This window comes from Chiloscyllium punctatum, chromosome 20, assembly GCF_047496795.1.
Source record: "Chiloscyllium punctatum isolate Juve2018m chromosome 20, sChiPun1.3, whole genome shotgun sequence".
NCBI classification, from domain to species: domain Eukaryota; kingdom Metazoa; phylum Chordata; class Chondrichthyes; order Orectolobiformes; family Hemiscylliidae; genus Chiloscyllium; species Chiloscyllium punctatum.
Window position 1 is genome coordinate 75,792,901 of NC_092758.1, and position 23,095 is coordinate 75,815,995.

A 23,095-nucleotide genomic window follows, 5' to 3' on the forward strand; every position below is an offset into this window, starting at 1 on the left:
TGTCTGCGACTACCTGGTCAGGTCCACACCCCCCAACAACCCACCCTCCCCTCCTGGCACCTTCCCCTGCCACTGCAGGAATTGCAAAATCTACACCCACACCTCCTCCCTCACCTCCGTCCAAGTCCCCAAAGGAGTCTTTCACATCCATCAGAATTGTACCTGCACATCCACACGTGTCATTTACTGTATCTGAGACCGGATGCAGTCTCCTCTACATTGAGGAGACAGGACGCCTACTTGTAGATCACTTGTAGATCACTTCACTTGTAGATCTCCAGGACACCGGCACCAACCAACCCCACAGCCCCGTGGCTGAACATTTCAACTCCCCCTCCCACTCCACCAAGGACATGTAGGTCCAGGGCCTCCTCACTAGCCACTCCGTCACCACCCGACACCTGGAGGAAGAACACCTCATCTTTCACCTCGGGACCCTCCAACCACATGGCATCAATGTGGATATCACCAGTTTCCTCATTTCCCCTCACCTCACCTTATCCCAGACCCAATCTTCCAACTCGCCTCCGCCCTCCTGAACCGTCCTACTTGTCCATCTTTCTCCCACCTATCTGCTCCACCCTTGTCTCTGACCCATCACCATTGCTCCCACCTCCATCTACCTATCACACTCTCAGCTACCTTCCCCCCCCCCCCCCCCCCCCGCCCCCACCCCCAGCCCACCCCAGTGGATTTGCCACTGTAACTATGAGGTTAAAGGGATAGGGTGAGATGTTCTTCAGGCAGCTGATGCTGACTTGATGGACCAAGTGGGCCCTTTCTGCTCTGCAAGTATTCTATGTTGGCTTTGTATTATTGGCTCCTGTCGTAAATGTAGCAAACACTGTAAGACTGATAGTTAACTGAAATGCAAGGTTGTATATTGAAGGAGAACTGTGTGAACTCCAGATCAACAGTCCTCAAATGTTAACTGTTTCTCCATTTACATGTTCAACAAGATGTTACCCTGTGTGTTCAGCTCCATACCCTGTGAAGCAACATCACGACACTCTGTTCCCCTGAAGGGAAAACAATGATGGACCCCTAAGTGACTAACATCATGAAGGAGGGTAATAGGATTCCTGTTGATTCCCACATTAATGGGACCACTGCCTCTGAAACATGCTAATATCTGCTGACTCAATGTGATCCAGTAACTATGGCATTTTGCTGCAATGTGGATTTGTCAACTCTTCTCATGATTGTGGTTCCAGATTGACAGTGAGGCTGTACTGGTTATCTCCTGTAAAGCCCCTCTCAGAACATGAATGTGGATGTAGCTTTGATGCTAGAGGAGCATTGATTATGGCATTGTTCAATAGTTCTCTGAACTGAGGTGTGTTTCTCCGCAACGTCACCCCATTCATAGTAGTTACCTCATTTGATAGGGCTGATGTCTGACCTTTGACACCAACAAGGATCCATGGCCTTGCCTATAGCCAGATCACTTTGTCTTCCTGCCCTACATTCAAACATGGAAACTCCATGCCTCCAAGTTGACTTCCATTTTCCTGGACTGACAAGAATTAATCTTGGATTGCTGGCAGTATGATGAGATGATGGTTTGGAAGAGGTGTCCTGACTCACTTTCAGGAAATGATGTCTTGCTGGAGGTGGTCATCCTGGATTTAGTAGTGCTGCTCAGTGGTGTCACATTGTTATTTGAACTGGTCTCCTTACAATTCTTGTCTGCACTGGATCTTGATCAACTGGGCCATTGGGCTGAGGAATGATAGGTAGCGTTTAATTCCAATGAATGCAAAGTGTTGCGTTTTGTTAAGACAAACCAGGGCAGGACTTAACACCGTCAATGGTAGAGCCCTGGGTAGTGTTGTCAAACAGAGGGACCCATTGGTGCAGATACATAATTTCTTGAAAGTGTTGTCGCAGGTAGACAGGGAGGTAAAGAAGGTGCTTGCTTTCATTGGGTAGAGCACTGAATAGAGGGGTTGGGACATCATGTTGCAGCTGTACCTGAATTGGACTTCTAGAATACTGTGAGAAAGTGAGGACCACAGATGCTGGGGATCAGAGTAGAGTGTGTGAGGAGGAAACTGGTGAAATTCAAGGACAGAACTCTGCAGGTCCTCACCTTTCACCCCACCAACCTCCGTATACATCGCATCATCCTCCAACACTTCTGCCACCTGCAAACACACCCCCCACCACCAAGATATATTTCCCTCCGCACCTATATGAACATTCCAGAGAGACCATTCCCTCCATGACTCCCTTGTCAGATCCATGCCTCCCCACCCCCACAACTAGCCCTCACCCCACTCCTGGCAGCTTCTCCTGCCACCACAGGAAGTGCAAAACCTGCACCCACCCCTCCCCCCTCACCTCTGAACACTTCAACTCTCCCTCCCACTCCACCAAAGACATGCAGGTCCTGGGCCTCCTCCATCGCCAAATCTTTACCACCCGACGCCTGGAGGAGGAACGCCTCGTATTCCACCTTGGGACCCTCCAACACAGGGGATAAATATGGATTTCACCAGTTTCCTCATTTTCCCTCCCCCCACATTATCCCAGCCCCAAGCTTCCAACTCAGCACTGCCCTCCTGACCTGTTCATCACTGTTCCCATCTATCCGCTCCACCCTCCTCTCTGAACTATCATCTTCTCCCCCACTTTCATCCACCTATTGCATTCTCAACTACCCTCTCCCCAGCAATTTGAAACAAATTTGGACAGGTACATTAATACAAAAGGTTTAGAGGGATATGGGCCAAATGCAAGCAATTGGGACAAGGTTAGTTTGGGACATCTGGTTGGCATGGACGAGTTGGGCCAAAGTGTCTGTGTCCGTGTTGCACAATTCTATGACCATCTCCTCCAGGGCACTTCAAAGACTAAAAATTCACTCAATGTTTTTGCTGCTGGTGCCCTTGATCTATCCCTTAGTTGGAGAGTGATGGAGATGTTGCCAGTCACAAGGAAGGAAGGTCACCCACATCTCCTGACAGTAAACAAGCCCGTTGCTATTCTTGATCATAGCTTAAGTCATTGGGTAAAAAGTTGACAAATGCAGCATAATATGGGAAACTGTGAAGCTGTTCATCTTGGAAAGAAGAACAAAAGAAGAGTAGTATTTAAATGGAAAAACGTGCAGAAGAACGCAACACAGAGTGACTTGGGGCTATATGTGTATGAAACACAGAAAGCTAGCACATGGCTGCAGCATGTCATCAGGAAGTCTAATGGAAGGCTAGCTCTTATTTCAAGGGCTTTGGAGTGTAAGAGTAGGGTATTCGAACTGCAACTGCACAAGTTGCTGGTGAGACCACATCTGGAGCACTGTGAGCAGTTTAGTTTCCCCTTATTTAAGGAAAGGTATCATTTCATTGGAGGAAGTTCAGAGAAGGTTCACTAGGATGATCCCTGATGTGGAGGGATCATCTCATGGGCAAAAACTGAACAGGTTGAGGCTGTACACATTGGAGTTTAGAAGAATGAGAGGTGATCTGATTGAAATCTCTAAGATTCCTAAGGGACATGACAGGTCACAGGCAACGAGGATGTTTCCACTCATGGGACAGTTTGGGGACCAGAGATCATAGTCACAGAATAAAGGGGTCCCAATTTAAGATTGAGATGAGAAGGAATTTCTTCCCCCAGCAGGTTGTGAATCTTTGGAATTCCTTGTCACAGAGAGCTGTGGGGGGAAGACTCCATGTGTATATTTAGGGCTGTGATCAATAGATTCTTGATTAGTTGGGGAATCAAGGGTTACTGGGAAAGGGTCAAAAAACAGATGTGAGAAAAGTCGGATCAACCATAATCGTATTGAGTAGTGAAATAGGCTTTGATGGGGACTACTCCTGGATTTCCATGACTGGATGATGTAGATGTTTGAAAAGAACTGCATCATCTTTAATGGTTTCTTCTGCAAAACTAGCCATACTGTCAAATCTGTCCAGCTAGTCCCATTGTAGCTTTTGGGAACATTCAATGGGGTCACACTTACCTTGTCTATCTGACATTGGCACTGTGCAATCCTGTGGATCATCACAATCTGCAGTTTGCTGTCTACTGGCAGTCCGTGTACCACTGGTCCATCAATACAGTGTAGGAGATGTGTGATGACCATGCAGAATTTCCATATTTGTATTCCAAAGTCAATCCTCCCATCCAGTAGATTGGTGAACTCTTCGAATACAATGAGGAGATAGTAAAGATTGCAGATGCTGGACAACAATAAAATGTGGCGCTGGAAAAGCACAGCAGGTCAGGCAGCATCTGGGGAGCAGCAGAGTTGACTTTTCTGAAGGGTCCTGCTCAAAATGCTGACTCTCCTGCTCTTTGGATGCTGCCTGACCTGCTGTGCTTTACCAGCACCACAGTTTATTGACTCCTACATCCAAAGAGTATGGCTTTTGTTGGATGGAGCACAGATTTCCACTTTGACGGATATGTGTTTTTGAGTATCAGCAGTGGTGGAATGTTAGCACACGACCTAAAATCTACCTTCAGTCATAGTTTGTGCTGGCCAATTTTACATGTGATCCCAACTGTGGGTGAAACCTTGCAGTCGCTCATATCTGTGAACACAGGACAGCAATGTGGCTGATGCATTAGACTACATTAAAAATCACACAACACCAGTTTATAGCCCAGCAGGTTTGTTTGGAAGCACTAGCTTTCAGAGTGCTGTTCCTTCATCTGATGGTTGTGGAGCAGGATCATACTACACAGAATTTATAGCAAAAGATAACAGTGTCATGCAAGGATAGTGAAGAAGGCATTTGGTATGCTTTCCTTTATTGGTCAAAGTGTTGAGTACAGGAGTTGGGAGGTCATGTTGCAGCTCTACAGGACATTGGTTAGGCCACTGTTGGAATATTGTGTGCAATTCTGGTCTCCTTCCTATTGGAAAGATGTTGTGAAACATGAAAGGATTCAGAAAAGATTTACAAGGATGTTGCCAGGGTTGGAGGATCTGAGCTACAGGGAGAGGCTGAACAAGATGGGGCTGTTTTCCCTGGAGCGCTGGAGGCTGAGGGGTGACCTTATAGAGGTTTACAAAATTATGAGGGGCATGGATTGGGTAAATAGGCAAAGTATTTTCCCTGGTGTTGGGGAGTCCAGAACTAGAGGGCATAGGTTTAGGGTGAGAGGGGAAAGATATAAAAGAGACCTAAGGGGCAACTTTTTCACACAGAGGGTGGTACGTGTATGGAATGAGCTGCCAGAGGATGTGGTGGAGGCTGGTACAATTGCAACATTTAAGAGTCATTTGGATGGGTATATGAATAGGAAGGGTTTGGAGGGATATGGGCCAGGTGCTGGCAGGTGGGACTAGATTGGGTTGGGATATCTGGTCGGCATGGACAGGTTGGACCGAAGGGTCTGTTTCCATGCTGTACATCTCGATGACTCTAACTGAAATGATATATTGAACAAACCGAGATTGCTGTTAAGTCTTTCATCTTTTAGAATGGGTGAGCTTTTGGTTCATTAATATGTAAATCCCAGAACTTCTTTTAAATCACATTCTTGAGATAACTTTAAACATTTAAACAACTATCAAACTTAAACAAACCGTTTATCGCAACAGATTAAACAGCCATCCCCTACAGACAAGCCCTCCACATACGCAGGATCTGTTCAGATGAGGAGGAACGTGACAGACACCTGAAGGTGCTCAGAGATGCCTCATAAGAACAGGGTACGATGCTCAACTCATGGACCGCCAGTTCTGACATGCTACAGCGAGAAACCGTTATGACCTCTTCAGGTGACAGATACGGGATTCAGCTGACACACTACCCTTCGTTTTCCAGTACTTCCCGGGAGTGGAGAAACAACTCCATGTTCTTTGCAGCCTGCAACACATTATCAATGAGGATGAGCACCTCGCCAAAATCTTCTCCACGCCTTCACTTCTCGCCTTTAAACAGCCACCAAACCTTAAACAGATCATTATTTACAACCACCACATCATAGCATTAGAATACAGTTGTCCACACGCCTTTTCCTATCTCTGTGCCCAGCTTACTTCTATCCGTCCTGTTAGAGTGCCTCAATCAATTGTGCTAAGATGATCAACCCCACGATTCTCTCAGGGAGTCCTGCGTCTGAAACAAAAATCAAAATCTCTGCCTTTGTCCTGACATCTATGACCAAACTGGTCAATAGATTCATTGGGCTGTTCTCTGAAAATAGGGCAAAGTGGAGGGAGAGAGGAGGGAGTCGAGAATGTGGTGCTGGAAAAGCACAGCAGGTCAGGCAGCATCCAAGGAGCAGGAGAAGGGTTTATGCCTGAAACGTCGATTCTCCTGCTCCTCGGATACTGCCTGACCTGCTGTGCTTTTCCAGCACCACCCTCTCAGCTCTGACTTCCAGCATCTGCAGTCCTCACATTCTCCTCCAGGAGGCGTGGGAGTGGGGAGGTGGTGGGGGGTGGGGGGGGGGGGGCCCACATGGAGGGAGCACAGTTTAAAATTTTGGAATGATGGAATCAGAGGCAGAAATGCCCACTGTAGAGCCCTGACTTAGTTCTCACAGCATACCCTACCTCCTGCCCACTGTGACAAATCCCTGGCCTCACTAAGGGATCTCATCAATTGGAAAGCCTGGGAATGGGAAAACAGTGGTGGGATCAAGGTTGGTAAATCCTGCTGTCTGTCACCCGTTTGAGTTGATGCACCCTGACAATGACCTTCACTCCTAACTGATCCTCCATCTGTATCCAGGGTCTCACTGGATTGTTCTTGTCTGTTTCTAACGGATTGTTAGGTGTTGATCTGATGAAGAGCCAAGAGTGTAGTGCTGGAAAAGCACAGCACATCAGGCAGTATCCAGATGAAGGGCTTTTGCCCGAAACGTTGATTCTCCTGCTCCTCGGATGTTGCCTGACCTACTGTGCTTTTCCAGCAGTACACTCTTGACTCTAATCTCCAGCATCTGCAATCCTCACTTTCGCCTAGTTGATTTGATGAAGACCTTTTCTCCACATCATGAAATGTATCGTTACTACCTGCTTATCAGGCTCAGAGGCTGCAGGATCTAACTGAGGGTGTCCAGAACCTCCGAATTCAGAACTTTGTTGTTATGATATCAAAATTCCTGATTGCACAAGAATTCTATCTCTCAACAACGATTCCTTAAATGGCTTTTGCTGGGTATAAAGTCAATGCTTATGGACTGAACTGAATTGAATTTATTGTCACATGTACCGAGGCACAGTGAAAAGATTGTGTCTGCATAGTTACCCCTCTCAGCTGCCCTGAGCCCTCTGGTTGCTGTGTGATGTGAGTTTCAGAGTGACAGGGAACACGTTGTGACAAGGCTTCAGACAGTGAAGGTTAAGGATGACAGAGTTCCCTCCCTAAAGGAAGGTAATGAATCAGATGAGCTTTTACAACAATTGATGATAGCTTCATAGCCGCTGCTAATGAAACTAGCTTTATTTCCCAGTTTTATTCCTTCAAGGGATTTGAACCCATGTTCTCGGTGCATTAGTCTGACTGCCTGGATTCCTGGACCAGTGATATTGCCACCACTGCACCACCTCCCCTGCACCACAGTATTAAGTACTTTGGTCGTTTTCCTTTGTTTTCCTCAAGTCTTAATTTGAAAGCTGTTAAAAAGTTCTTATTGCTGTCGCCTAGCTTTTGGACAACATCTGACATCAATCTGCCATTCGCTCCTCCTCTAGACACAACCTTTGTCTCTTTTCCCATTTCCAAGCGTTTTGGTTTTCGACCAACCAGCAACCATCATTCAATCTCTCCTGTGTCCTAATCAACGCCCCACTTTCCCTCCTGCCCTTTTACCCCACTTTCTGCCTTGTCATTTACATTCCTCACTGAGAAATCACTGAGATAAGACATTGAACCTATTTTTCTCTCCGTTGATGCACCCTGATCTGCTGATATTTTCCAGCTTTATTTCAGAATGCAGCACAATGCTGCCATCTGGTGGATTCAGTATCCAATGGCAGCAAACCCAGAAACACAGCAGAAATTTTCCACGTTGCTTTGACCAGGAGAGGAATGGATGTATCGCAGTTTGTCAGAGCGTCCCTGTGATAGTGAGGGAGGAGACCAGACAGGATTCCACAAATATGTGGATATTGGGAAGCATTCACTGTCCTGACACGTGCTTCAAACATCATGAAATGTTCCGGCAACATTTATTTGGCCCATCTGTACAGTTCTTTTCAACATGGTCCACCAGTCTAATCGGACTCTGTCTTCCACTTTAAACCCTCCAATCCCCTTTGAAAGGATTTACAGACTAAGCATTAAAATGAGGTTTGCGTAGAGATTCCACATTCTACTGACAAGGAGAAATTTCTTTACTGATGCCCAGTTTATGTTCTGCCAAGGCCACTCAGTCCCTGACTTCATTACAACCTCTTTTCAACCATAGACAAAAGAGTTGAATTCCAGAGGTGAGGTAAGAGTGACAGCCCTTGACATCAAGACTACATTTGATTGAGTGTTGCATCAAGGATTCCTAGTAAAATTGGAGTCAATGGGAATCATGGAGCAAACTCTCCAGTGGTTGGAGCCATTCCTGACATATAGGAAGATGGTTGTGGTTGTTGGAGGACAGTCATCTCAGCTCCAGGACATCTCTGCAGGAGTTCCTCAGGGTAGTGTCCTAGGCCCAACCACCTTTAGTTGTTTCAGCAATGACCTCCGTCATAAGGTTAGAAGTGTGGATGTTTGCTAATGATTGGACAATGTTCAGCACTATTTGCAACTCCTCAGATAGTGAAATAGTCCATGTTCAAACGCAACAAAGTCTGGACAATATTCACGCTTGGGCTGACAATTGGCAAGTAACAGGATGTAACACCATTCCTGATGAAGGGCTTTTGCTCAAAACGTCGATTCTCTTGCTCCTCAGATGCTGTCTGACCTGCTGTGCTTTTCCAGCACCACCCTCTCGACTCTAATCTCCAGCATCTGCAGTTCTTACTTTCGCCGAACTGGCAAGTAACATTCGCACCACACAAAAGTCAGACAATGACCAGTTTCAGTAAGAGAGAATCTAACTACTGCCCCTTGACATTCAATGATGCTGCCATTGCAATGCCACTATCAGCATACTTTGGGCATTGACCAAACTCAATTCGACTTACCACATAAACACAATGGATATAACAGCAGATCAGAGGCTAGGAATACTGTAGCACGTAACCCACCTCCTAACTCAGGACAGCACAGAAACAGATATTTCAGTGTGCAATTCCTTCAGTGTGGAAACAGGCCATTCAACCCATCAAGTCCACATCAACCCTCAGAAGAGCATCCCACCTTTTCCACCCCCCCCACGCAATCCTTGTAAACCCACAATTTCCATGGCCATTCCACCCAACATTGACATCCCTAGACACTGTGGGCAATTTGGCATCCACCTAATCTTTGGACTGTGGGTGGAAATCACAGCACCCGGAGGAAACCCACTTGGACTCAGGGAAGAATGTGCAAACTCTACACAGACAGTTGCCCAAGGGTGGAATCGAACCCAGGTCCCTGGTGCTGGGAGGCAGCAGTGCTAACCACTGAACCATCTATGGTCCAACTTGCTAACAGGTTTACTAAACTAAACTAGCCCCATTTGCCTGCATTTAGCCCATATCCCCCTAATCCTTTCCTATTCATGTTCCTGTCTTTTAAATGTTGTAACTGTACCTGCATCTACTACTTGCTCTGCAGCTCATTCCATGTAAGAACTACCCTCTGTGAAAAGGTTACCCCTCAGGGTAACTTTTCAATCTTTCTCCTCTCACCTTAAAATTATGCCCTTTAGTTTTGAACTCTCCTACTCTAGGGGAAAAGACCTTTGCTATTCACCTTATCACCTTATCATTGCTCCTTATGATTTTATAAACCTCTATAAGATCAGCCCTCAGTTTCCTACATTGCAGTGAAAATTGTCCCAGCCTATCAACCCTCTCCTTATAACCCAAACCCTTCAGTTCTGGTAACATCCTTGTACATCTTTTCTGCACCCTCTCCAATTTAATAATATCCTTCCTATGGCAGGGTGACCAGCACTGTACACAGTATTCCAAAAGGGTCCTAACCTTCAGGTTCCTGTCTGTGAAACAGGTACGAAGCTGAGCTTTGCTTTCCTCTGGGCCCTGTCCTGGGAGTAGGTCCTCGAGCTGCACAGAGTGAGGACCAGTTCTTGGCTTGCCACATGTGGTGTGATGTGTAGCTGAGGTTTAAATATGGTGCCAAGTGCATGAACACTGGAAGAACACAGCGATGGGGAGCTCTTCCAACTCTATATTCACGTGACTCCTCGAGAGAGAGAGGAGCCCAAGAGCCTGGAGTATAATTAATGGGGTGAAGGTGGAAGATGATGTGAGAAAAATCCCTCCAAGTCATGACGCACCAGGTCCCGTGAATCTCACTTGACAAAACGTCTTCACTGAGAATGGGAAAAATTCCTCCCTGGATTTTTCTGAATTTGCAGAGAACACCAAACTGGGCAGATGGTTAACACTGAATAAGTGGCAAGTGGATGTAAATAAACTTGTGCAATATGCAAACAATTAGCAAACAAAGTTTAACTCAGGTAAATATGAGTTAGTAAGTTTTGAGAAGAAGATTAGAGAGGTCACTGAGTGCTTATGAGTTGTAAGTCTTGGAGGTTAAAAGGACAAAAGGACCTCAGACAGCAAATATCAATCATGGAAAGGAAATTCAGGAATGCCAAAGCCCAATCCTGTACTTTACAATGTCTGAGCATTTCAGGAACCCTGGCGGATTTTCGTCCTCCCTCAAAGACACAAATATAAACTGTGATATGTCTATTCACTCCAGGACATCAGATAGAATTGAAGTGGAGTTGAAGTGCCCAGCAGCCATGATTGAATGGCGGAGTGGACTCGATGGGCCGAATGTCCTTACTTCCACTCCTATGTCTTATGGTCTTATAGTCTGGAAAATATGAGTGGAATTTCAGTTGTGCTGCCATTAGCCACTAAACCCAGCAGAGGGCAGCATTGTGCTGTATTTGGAGAGCAGTCTTTGACAATGAAAATTGCACTGAATAAGGAGCCAGCCCTCAGGACTAGTCTGGTCACTCCCTCCTAGAAATGAAAACCAATCTCCCAGACACTGCTCCCCCAGAGAATCGTCATAGAAACACTTATGAAAAAACAATAAAGGTACAGTTATTAATACATAATGAGTTTTGAGAAGATTTGTAGCTCAGGTTGAGTTTTTGCTGTAGGTTTGCTCGCTGAGCTGAAAGGTTCATTTCCAGACGTTTCGTTACCTTACTGGGTAACATCATCAGTGGACCTCATGTGAAGCAATGCTTTCTATTTATATGTTTGGGTTTCTTTGGGTTGGTGATGTCATTTTCTGTGGTGAAATCTCTTCCTGTTCCTTTTCTTAGGGGGTTGTAGATGGGGTCTAACTCAATGTGTTTGTTGAGAGAGTTCTGGTTAGAATGCCATGCTTCTAGAAATTCTTGTACATGTCTTTGTTTGGCTTGTTCTAGGATGGATGTATTGTCCCAGTCGAAGTGGTGTCCTTCCTCATCCGTTTGTAAGAATAATAGTGAGAGAGTGTCATGTCTTTTTGTGGCTAGTTGGTGTTTAGATTAGATTACATTCGGCCCAACAAGTCCACACCGACCCACTGAAGCGTAACCCATCCAGTCCCATTCTCCTACATTTACCCCCTCACCTAACACTATAGGCAATTTAGCATGGCCGATTCACCTAACCTGCACATTTTTTGGATTGTGGGAGGAAACCAAAGCACCCGGAGGAAACCCACGCAGACATGGGGAGAATGTGCAAACTCCACACAGAGAGTTGCCTGAGGCAGGAATTGAACCCAGGTCTCTGGCGCTGTGAGGCAGCAGTGCTAACCACTGTGCCACCGTGCCGCCCACATGTGTTCATGTATCCAGGTGGCTAGTTTTCTGCCTGGTTTGTCCAATGTAGTGTTTATAACAGTCCTTGCACGGTATTTTGTAAATAACCTTAGTTTTGCTCGTTGTCTGTATAGGGTCTTTCATGTTCATTAGCTGGTGTTTTATTGTGTTGGTGGGTTTGTGGGCTACCATGATGCCAAGGGGTCTGAGTAGTCTGGCAGTCATTTCTGAGATGTCTTTGGTGTAGGGGAGAGTGGCTAAGGTTTCTGGATGTGTTTTGTCTGCTTGTTTGGGTTTGTTGCTGAGAAATCGGCGGACTGTGTTCATTGGGTGCCCATTCTTTTTGAATACATGATATCTCAGGGCAAGGTGCTGTTGAGGTGTGAGGACGTGTTGGGAGTGAAGGAGGATTGGACCAGGGTGTCCCAGAGGGAACGATCCTTATGGAAAGCTGAAAAGGAAGGGGAGGGGATTATGTATCTGGTTGTGGCATCCTGCTGGAGGTGGCAGAAATAGCAGCGAATCATCCTCTAGATGTGGGTTGGTAGGTGAAGACAATGGAGACCCTATCGCTGTGCTGGAGGGAGGAGAGGGGTGAGGGCAGGATTGCAGGAGATGGGAGTGACCCGGCTGAGGACCCTGTCAAACACAGTGCTAGGGAATCCTCAGATGAGGGAAAAGGACATTTTAGAGGCTCCCTTATCGAAGTTGGCCTCATCAGAACAGATATGATGGATACAGATGAACCGGGAGAATGGAATAGAGGAAGAAGGTGTGAGATTGTATTGGAGAAAGTGAGGACTGCAGATGCTGGAGATCAGAGTCAAAAGGTGTGGAGCTGGAAAAGCACAACCGGTCAGGCAGCAACCGAGGAGCAGGAGAGTTGACGTTTCAGGCATAAGTTCTTCATCAGGAATGTGATTGTATAGTCAAGACTGTACAGTCAAGGTAACTGTAGGATTTGATAGGTTCCCCAGAAATGGAAACAGAAATGTCGAGGAAGGGAAGTGAGGAGTCAGAGATGGGGCAGTTGAGGGTGAGCACAGGGTGGGAATTGAAAGTGAAGTGGATAAACTTCTCTGATTCCAGACGAGAGAGAGGAGCAGAACCAATGATATCATTGATGTACAGGAGAAAGAGTTATGGGTGAGGGCTGGAATGGGACTGAATGGAGGAACGTTCCACGTACCTCACAAAGAGTCAGGTGTAACTGAGGCTTATCTGGGCAACCCATGGCCAGGCCTTTGAGCTGAAGAAAGTGAAGGGAGGAAGTAAAAGGGAGGTTGTTCAGGGTGAGAATGTGCCAGGCAGAGGAGGGTGGAGATGGGTGGGGGTTGTTCAGGCCTTTTTTCCAGGAGGAAGCAGAGAGCCCTGAGGCCAGCCTGGTGGGGGGGTGGGGGGGTCTGAGTCTGAGTCTGAGTCTGAGTCTGAGCCGGAGGCAGTCACTGAGGAACGTGATGTAGCTATGGAAGTGGGTTCTGGTAAATACTTTGCCGAATATCAGCTTCAACCATTTATTTTTAAAAGTACAGGGACAGGACAGTTTGTTTTTGATCACTATTAAAGATAGACAAGCCATGGGGTGTCCTCTGGTAGCAAAACCAGTTTCACCAGGTTTACCTTGAGTCTAAATGGCCTTGGCGGTGTTGGGGAGAACATGTGTACAGTTCTGGTCGCCATACTATAGGAAGGATGTGGAGGCATTGGAACAAATGCAGAGGAGGTTTACCAGGATGTTGCCTGGCATGGTAGGAAGATCGTATGAGGAAAGGCTGAGGCACTTGGGGCTGTTTTCATTGGAGAAAAGAAGGTTGAGAGGAGATTTGATAGAGGTGTACAAGATGATTAGGGGTTTAGATAGAGTTGACAGTGAGAACCTTTTTCCGCGTATGGAGTCAGCTGTTACTAGGGGACACAGCTTTAAATTAAGGGGAGGTTGGTATAGGACAGATGTTACGGGTAGATTCTTTACTCAGCAGGTTGTGAGTTCATGGAATGCCCTGCCAGTAGCAGTGGTGGACTCTCCCTCTTTATAGTCATTCAAGCGGGCATTGGATAAGCATATGGAGGATAGTGGGCTCGTGTAGGTTAGGTAGGCTTCGGTTGGCGAAGGGCCGAAGGGCCTGTACTGCGCTGTATTTTTCTATGTTCTATGTTCTATGTAAAAGGACGGCATGTCCATGGCAAAAGGGTGGCAGCTGGAACCCGCAAACTGGAAATTCTGAAACTGACGTAAAGTGTCAGAGGATTTATGGATGTAAGTGGGAAGGGAGTGGACAAGAAGAACAGTAAATAGAGTCAGCTTAGGGAGAGATGAGTTGTGTAGAGCAGGAGCAGACAGAAACAATGGTTCTGTCCGGGCAATCCTGTTTGTAGATTTTGTGAAGGAGGTAGAAGCGGGTAATGCGAGGTTGGGAGACTATAAGCTTGGGAGGCAGTGAGGGGGGTTGGCAGGGAGAGCACCAGATGAAATTAGTGACCATGGTGGACTATGGAGTTTCACTGTGGAGTAATGGTCCAGGGGATGATAGACGATGTATCTGAGAGGTGTCCCTCAGCCTCTCCAATGCAGAGATCAGTACGCCACATTACAACAGCACCACCCTTGTCAGCATACCTTAAAGACAAAGTCACGGTTAGATCTGAGAGCACAGAATGCAGTCAGTTCAGGGGGAGGTGGGTTGGAATGGGGAAGGGGGGATAGAGAAATTGAGGTAACAAATGTCACATCAATTGTTCTCAATGAACAGGTCGAGTGCAGAGGCCAGAGGGAGGGGTCCAGGTTGACGGAGAATGTTGGAACTGGGTAAAGGTGACTGTGGGACAGGGAGAGGTGTCACACAACCAAAAAACATGGGTGCAAAGGCCAAGGTGACAGCAGCAGAGATCAATGTTATGTTGTGTCCAAATTTCATTAAGGTGGGAATGCAGAGTGATAAAACTGAGATATTTGCTGAGTACAGAACCTCAGCATCAGAGAGCAGAAGGTCAGAAGGGAGAGTAGATGCATGACAGGAGGTAGGTTTGTGAGATGCGATGGAGTCGGAGGGGAGGGGAGGGTAGGAAGGTTCCAGAGGGGCGAGAGTATCTCTCAGTTGTGCATCTTGTGTTCCTTAATGGCTGAAAGGAAAAAAAATATTTCACGTTAGCACGTTGAATGAGCCAGAGAATGAAGTGGAACTGGGGTTTAGGGCAGGTCTGAGACGGTATGGGGTGGTGCTGATGGAGAGGGAGGTGGAGAGCGTGCCGATGGCAACACATGGCACTGAGTGTGGATCTCAGGATGAGGCAAGGTCAGCCGTCTCTGGAACGTTGAACATCACGGTGATACCTGTGACCCTGGGTGGATTCAAAACACAAAGGATGAAGCTTGAGTTGTAATCCATGTGGGGTGAGTCTGAGCCGGAGGCAGTTACTGAGGAACGTGATGTGGCTGTGGAAATGGGTTTCAGCAAATACCTTCGAGGAGAAAGTGAGGACTGCAGATGCTGGAGATCAGAGCTGAAAATGTGTTGCTGGAAAAGCGCAGCAGGTCAGGCAGCATCCAAGGAACAGGAGAATCGACGTTTCGGGCATAAGCCCTTCTTCAGGAATGAGGAAAGTGTGTCCAGCAGGCTAAGATAAAAGGTAGGGAGGAGGGACTTGGGGGAGGGGCGTTGGAAATGCGATAGGTGGAAGGAGGTCAAGGTGAGGGTGATAGGCCGGAGTGGGGGTGGGGGCGGAGAGGTTAGGAAGAAGATTGCAGGTTAGGAAGGTGGTGCTGAGTTCGAGGGATTTGACTGAGACAAGGTGGGGGGAGGGGAAATGAGGAAACTGGAGAAATCTGAGTTCATCCCTTGTGGTTGGAGGGTTCCTCGGCGGAAGATGAGGCGCTCTTCCTCCAACCGTCGTGTTGCTACGGTCTGGCGATGGAGGAGTCCAAGGACCTGCATGTCCTTGGTGGAGTGGGAGGGGGAGTTGAAGTGTTGAGCTATGGGGGTGGTTGTGTTGGTTGGTCTGGGTGTCCCAGAGGTGTCCACAAGTAGGCGGCCTGTCTCCCCAATATAGAGGAGGCCACATCAGGTGTAGCAAATGCAATAGATGATGTGTGTGGAGGTGCAGGTGAATTTGTGGGGGATATGGAAGGATCCTTTGGGGCCTTGGGGGGAGTTGTGGGCGCAAGTTTTGCATTTCTTGCGGTTGCAGGGGAAGGTGCCGGGAGTGGAGGTTGGGTTGGTGGGGGGTGTGGACCTGACGAGGGAGTCACGGAGGGAGTGGTCTTTTCGGAACGCTGATAGGGGAGGGGAGGGAAATATATCCCTGGTGGTGGGGTCCGTTTGGAGGTGGCGGAAATGACGGCAGATGATACGCTGTATATGGAGGTTGGTGGGGTGGTAGGTGAGGACCAGTGGGGTTCTGTCCTGGTGGCGATTGGAGGGGCGGGGTTCAAGGGCGGAGGAGCGGGAAGTGGAGGAGATGTGGTGGAGGGCATCGTCGACCACGTCTGGGGGGAAATTGCGGTCCTTGAAGAAGGAGGCCATCTAGTTTGTACGGTTTTGGAATTGGTCCTCCTGGGAGCAGATGCGGTGGAGACGAAGGAATTGGGAATATGGGATGGCGTTTTTACAGGGGGCAGGGTGGGAGGAGGTGTAGTCTAGGTAGCTGTGGGAGTCGGTAGGTTTATAATATATGTCCGCATTGATTCGGTCGCCAGAGATAGAAATGGAAAGGTCTAGGAAGGGGAGGGAGGAGTCTGAGACGGTCCAGGTGAATTTGAGGTCGGGGTGGAAGGTGTTGGAGGTGACCCCTACGCTCTCGGATTAACGAGTTCAACACGCAGCATGACATCGAACAATTCTTTGGTCGCCTTCGCCTCCGCGCCTATTTCTTCAACCTAGCCTCTCGCCCACCCTCTTCTCCCACCTCCAACACACCCCATCCACCTGGACACCCAGTGCTGGCCTCTTACCCGCCCTTGATCTCTTCATAGCCAACTGCCACCGTGACATTAACCACCTCAACTTCTCTACCCCTCTCACCCACTCCAACCTCTCACCCTCGGAACGTTCCAACCCTAACCTCACTATCAAACCAGCAGACAAGGGAGGCGCGGTAGTAGTTTGGCGCACCGACCTTTACACCGCTGAGGCTAAACACCAGCTCGCGGACACCTCCTCCTACTGCCCCCTTGACCATGACCCCACCTCCACCACCAAACCATCATCTCCCAGACCATCCATAACCTCATCACCTCAGGGGATCTCCCATCCACCGCCTCCAACCTCATAGTCCCACAACCCCACACCGCCCGTTTCTACCTCCTGCCCAAAATCCACAAACCCAACTGCTCCAGCCAACCCATTGTCTCAGCCTGCTCCTGCCCCACCGAACTCATCTCTGCATACCTCGACATGGTCCTGTCCCCCTTAGTCCAAGAACTCCCCACCTACGTTCGGGACACCACCCACGCCCTCCACCTCCTCCATGATTTTCGCTTCCCTGGTCCCCAACGCCTTATCTTCACCATGGACATCCAGTCCCTATACACCTCCATCCCCCATCACGAAGGACTCAAAGCCCTCCACTTCTTCCTTTCCCGCCGACCCAACCAGTACCCTTCCACTGACACCCTCCTTCGACTGACTGAACTGGTCCTCACCCTGAACAACTTCTCTTTCCAATCCTCCCACTTCCTCCAAACCAAAGGAGTAGCCATGGGCACCCGCATGGGCCCCAGCTGTGCCTGCCTCTTCGTAGGATATGTGGAACAGTCCATCTTCCGCAGCTACACTGGCACCACTCCCCACCTTTTCCTCCACTACATCGACGACTGTATCGATGACTGTATCGAGGTTGAACAGTTCATCCACTTTACCAACACCATCGACCCCGACCTCAAATTCACCTGGACCATCTCAGACTCCTCCCTCCCCTTCCTAGACCTTTCTATTTCTATCTCTGGTGACCGAATCAACCAACCGACTCCCACAGCTACCTAGACTACACCTCCTCCCACCCTGCCCCCTGTAAAAATGCCATCCCATATTCCCAATTCCTTCGTCTCTGCCGCATCTGCTCCCAGGAGGACCAGTTCCAAAACCGTACAAATCAAATGGCCTCCTTCTTCAAGGACCGCAATTTCCCCCCAGACGTGGTCGATGATGCCCTCCACCGCATCTCTTCCACTTGCCGCTCCTCCGCCCTTGAGCCCCACCCCTCCAATTGCCACCAGGACAGAACCCCACTGGTCCTCACCTACCACCCAACCTCCATGTCCAACGTATCATCCGCCGTCATTTCCGCCACCTCCAAACGGACCCCACCACCAGGGATATATTTCCCTCCCCTCCCCTATCAGCGTCCCGAAAAGACCACTCCCTCCGTGACTCCCTCGTCAGGTCCACACCCCCCACCAACCCAACCTCCACTCCCGGCACCTTCCCCTGCAACCGCAAGAAATGCAAAACTTGCACTCACACCTCCCCCCTCACTTCCCTCCAAGGCCCCAAGGGATCCTTCAATATCCATCAGAAATTCACCTGCACCTCCACACACATCATTTATTGCATCCGCTACACCCGATGTGACCTCCTCTATATTGGGGACACAGGCCGCCTACTTGCGGAACGTTTCAGAGAACACCTCTGGGACACCCGGACCAACCAACCCAACCACCCCATAGCTCAACACTTCAACTCCCCCTCCCACTCCACCAAGAACATGCAGGTCCTTGGACTCCTCCATCGCCAGACCATAGCAACACGACGGTTGGAGGAAGAGCACCTCATCTTCCGCCTAGGAACCCTCCAACCACAAGGGATGAACTCAGATTTCTCCAGTTTCCTCATTTCCCCTCCCCCCACCTTGTCTCAGTCAAATCCCTCGAACTCAGCACCGCCTTCCTAACCTGCAATCTTCTTCCTGACCTCTCCGCCCCCACCCCACTCCGGCCTATCAACCTCACCTTGACCTCCTTCCACCTATCGCATTTCCAACGCCTCTCCCCCAAGTCCTTCCTCCGTACCTTTTATCTTAGCCTGCTGGACACACTTTCCTCATTCCTGAAGAAGGGCTTATGCCCGAAACGTCGATTCTCCTGTTCCTTGGATGCTGCCTGACCTGCTGCGCTTTTCCAGCAACACATTTTCAGCTTTGGCAAATACCTTGTCAAATATCAGTTCCAACCATTAATTTTTAGAAATACAGGGACAGGATAGTTTGTTTTGATCACTACCCTATCATTATTGAAGATAGACAAGCCACAGGGTGTCCACTGGGAACAAAATCAGTTTCGCCAGGTTTACCTTGATTCTAAAAGAAAGAGCACAGTATTTAGACTGGGGATGGTACTGCCACCTGGTGGCTCCACACCTGGAGTGATGGCTCCAGTTGGTGCCCACACACCTGGTGAAGGAGACTGAGATACTGGAGTGACTATAATGACACAGAGTCTGATGGGTTTTAATCCAGGGGATCAGCTCCAAGGGGTCAGGTGTTTGAGAGGAAGGCAGGCTGAGAGGGATACGATGAAGATGCTTAAAATGTTGGAAAGGTTATTGGATGCACTGCTTGGATGAGGTATTTGTGATGGATCAGGATGGTCAGTCTAGACAGCCTGTGAATTAAATCTATACACACAGAGTTAGATTACACCTTGAACATGTGGTAGGGATGGAGTCACTCCACCCTTCAAAAGGAAACTGGAGAGGAATTCCCCCCCAAGATTTGTCCTGAATTGGCTGCAGGTGTTTATTCTCTCTTCTGTTTGACTTTCCCAGGTCAGATCATGGTCCAGGGTGGATCAGTGGACTTTTTAACCTTTTCCCTTCTATGTTCGTGAGGGAAGGTGATGGCCTAGTGGTATTATCACTGGACTGTTAATCCAGAGACCCAGATGATGTCCTGGGGGACTTGGGTTTGAATACTGCGACGGCAGGTGGTGGAATTTGAATTCGATAAATATCTGGAATTAAGAGTCTAATGATGACCATGAAACCATTGTCAATTGTTGGAAAAACCCATCTGGCTCACCAATGTCCTTTAGGGAAGGAAACTGCCATCCTTACCTGGTCTGGCCGACCTGTGACTTCAGACCCACAGCGATGTGGTTGACCCTTAGCTGCCCTCTGAGTAATTAGGGGTGGGTAATAAATGCTGCCTGGTCAGTGACATTCTCACCCCGTGAATGAATAAAGGAAAATATATATGATCCAGGCTCCAGGACAAGTCTTCAACTGCCAGCCCCTGACTGTGTGTGTTTCAGTAAATCCAGTGTCCGAGTGATGGAATAATATTCCCTGGGAGATGCAGGGAGAGTTAACAGCTCCCCCTCACATCAAACTCATGATAACTCAGTGCAGTCAGTGCCAACAGAACCAGCCTGCTTTGGAAGGTCTGTTTGCGAGGTGGCCACTGACTCAGGTGATGGGAGAACAGCAATTCCATGTTTCGCATTTTCTGTGCAGCCTGACTGTGACAGTAGTAAAAGAACCTTCTGCAAACAGAATGCAAGATATGAAAACAAAAGGAAATTGTTCAGAATCACCAAAGTTAAAAATCATGCACCACCAAGTTATAGACCAACAGGTTTATTTGGAAACACTGTTGGGAGCAGTGCTCTGAAAGCTAGTGCTTCCAAATAAACCTGTTGGACGATAAACTGGCGTTGTGTGATTTTTGACTTTGTCCAACACCCGCACCTCCAAATCAGAATCACCAAAGTCAGAGTTTACATTAAAGATTTATCAGGCACCGCAAAACTCTATTATCAATGCAGTAGTCTGATAAATAAGTTTTGTTCTTCAAAGGAATGAAAATTAAGGGTGGGCAAAGGGGGCAATGATTATTCTGGCATCATGAGAAGCTGCCAGTGGGCTGAGAAAGGTGATAGATAAAGTGTAAAGTCCCAGAACAGCATTCGGTCGGGAGAGAGCAAGGGGATCAAGGGGAATGAGTCTTCATCCTTGGGTCAAGACCAAGAGATCGGGGGAATGAGAATGACTGTTACCATCAAAGATTACACAAGGTCAGGGATAAACAAAGCACCATTTCAATACCACTGCCCTCACTTCTCCATGCTATAGAACAGCTTCAGCAGCGGTGAAATGTTCACCTCTCTCACAGTCAGATCATTGCTTTGTCTAATTCACTCATGGATCATTTCAAGACTAGTGCTTCCAAACCAACTCAATAAACTGCCAGACAACTGTTCCAAGGGTTGGGTTAACTGTGATCACAAACCCCTAAAACTAACAGCATTGCTCATCGAAGTCAGTCAGAGGTGAATGCTGTCTTAGGGGTTTGTCCATCGATCATAAAGGAGAGTGCAAGACAGGTTGGGGTGCGGGGCCACAAGGGACAGCAGGAGTTGGAGAGAGGGGTTGGAGGGGGTCAATTCACTGACAAAAGGTGTGGGGAGTTATCGCTTGGGGTGGGGGGGGGGTGCGGTGTGGTTAAAGCAGAAGCATTTGTGATGGTGGGAATGAAGACAGTGACGGGGTAACACAGGGTATGGGGGGAGTGTGTTTAAAACTATCAGAGGGCATGGTTGCCTGTGGGAGGGGATTCAAGATTAGAATGGTGCTGGAAAAGCACAGCAGGTCAGGCAGCAACTGAGGACCAGGAAAATCGATGATTCGGGCAAAAGCCCTTCAACATATGGGGAATGGTCGAGGAGGGTCTGGGATAAGAAAGGGGCTGGAGGGCAGCAGACATGTTGGTCGATCAGCTGGCACTACACCTTCACCATTTTGGTACCTTTGTTATGATCAGGGTAGACAAGTAGGAGCTTGGAAGAACACAGGCAGCATCAGGAGGTGGAGAAGTCAATATTCTTCAGGACCAGAGCCATGGTGAAACAGGTGATTGATTTATTGTTCTCACGTACTGAGAGAAGTGTAGCTTTGCGTGCTATACGGGCAGATCATATCATACAAAGTGCATCAGGGTAGCAGAAAAGAGCACAGAATACAGTGTTACAGCCCAAGAGAAGGTACAGAGGGAGAGAGATCAAAAGGAAATTTGAGAGCTCCATTCAAAAGACAGATAACAGCAGGGAAGCCGCTGTGAACATTGAGGATCCTTATGCTACACCAGGCAGCATGGGGTTGATTGACACCCAGTTCCAGTCAATGCCAGCTGGGTGCAGAACGTCATGGACTGTCAACATCAAGATTCCAACCTTTGGTTCATATTGGATCGTCTCAGATCAGTAGAAAAGTGAGTTGTGAAGAGAACATAAGGAACTATAAAGATAACAGATAAACAGAGTTGGCAAACATCTGGCAACTGGAGTACAATGTGAGAAAGGGTGCAATGTTGGCAAAAAGAATGAAAAAAAGTATATTATCTAAATAGTGAGGGCCGGGAGGGCAGCAGAGCTCTGAGATACAGAGGGATCTGGGTGTCCTAGTATGTGAATCACAGAGGGTTAATATGCAGAGACAGCAAATAAATAGGAAAACTAATAGGTTGTTATACTTTATTGCAAGAGGAATTGAATGCAAGAAAACGGAGTTACACTTCAATTATTTAGAGCACTAATTAGACCATGTTTGAAGTACTATGTGCAGTACTCATCATTGTACTTACAGAAGGATGCTAAGGTGGCCAGAGAACAACAGCACCACTTTTGTCAGCTGCTTAATTGCAAAGTCAGGGTTGGATCTGAGAGTACAGGATGCAGTCAGTTCACAGGGAGGTAGGTTGGAATGGGTGAGTGGATGTAGGTGCAGAGAAATTGAGGCAATGAATGTCACTTTCAGGATTCACTCTGATTAAAGGATAACACTTTCCCACCTGCTATATGAATTCTGAAGCAAAATCTGAAACATAAGATTGTAATTACAACATGAAGCCAAAATATAGCAAACCTCCCATCAGGATGCATCACAGCTTGGTACGGCAACTGTTCTGCCCAAGACTGCAAGAAATTACAGAGAGTTGTGAACATAGCCCAATCCATCATAAAAACCAACCTTCCCCCACTGACTCCATCTCCAAAGACCCTTCCCACCCCAGTTACACTCTCTTCCACCAGGCAATGGACACAAAAGTTTGAAAATACATACCAACAGATGTAAGAACAGCTTCTTTCTCACTGTTATCGGACAAACATTATTAGAATTAATCTTTCTCTGCACCTTCTATATAGCTGTAACACTATAAACTGCATTCTGTTTTATTTTCTGATGTACTTATGTAAGGTATGATTTGTATGGTTGGCATGCAAATCAATCATTTTCACTGGATCTCGGCACTC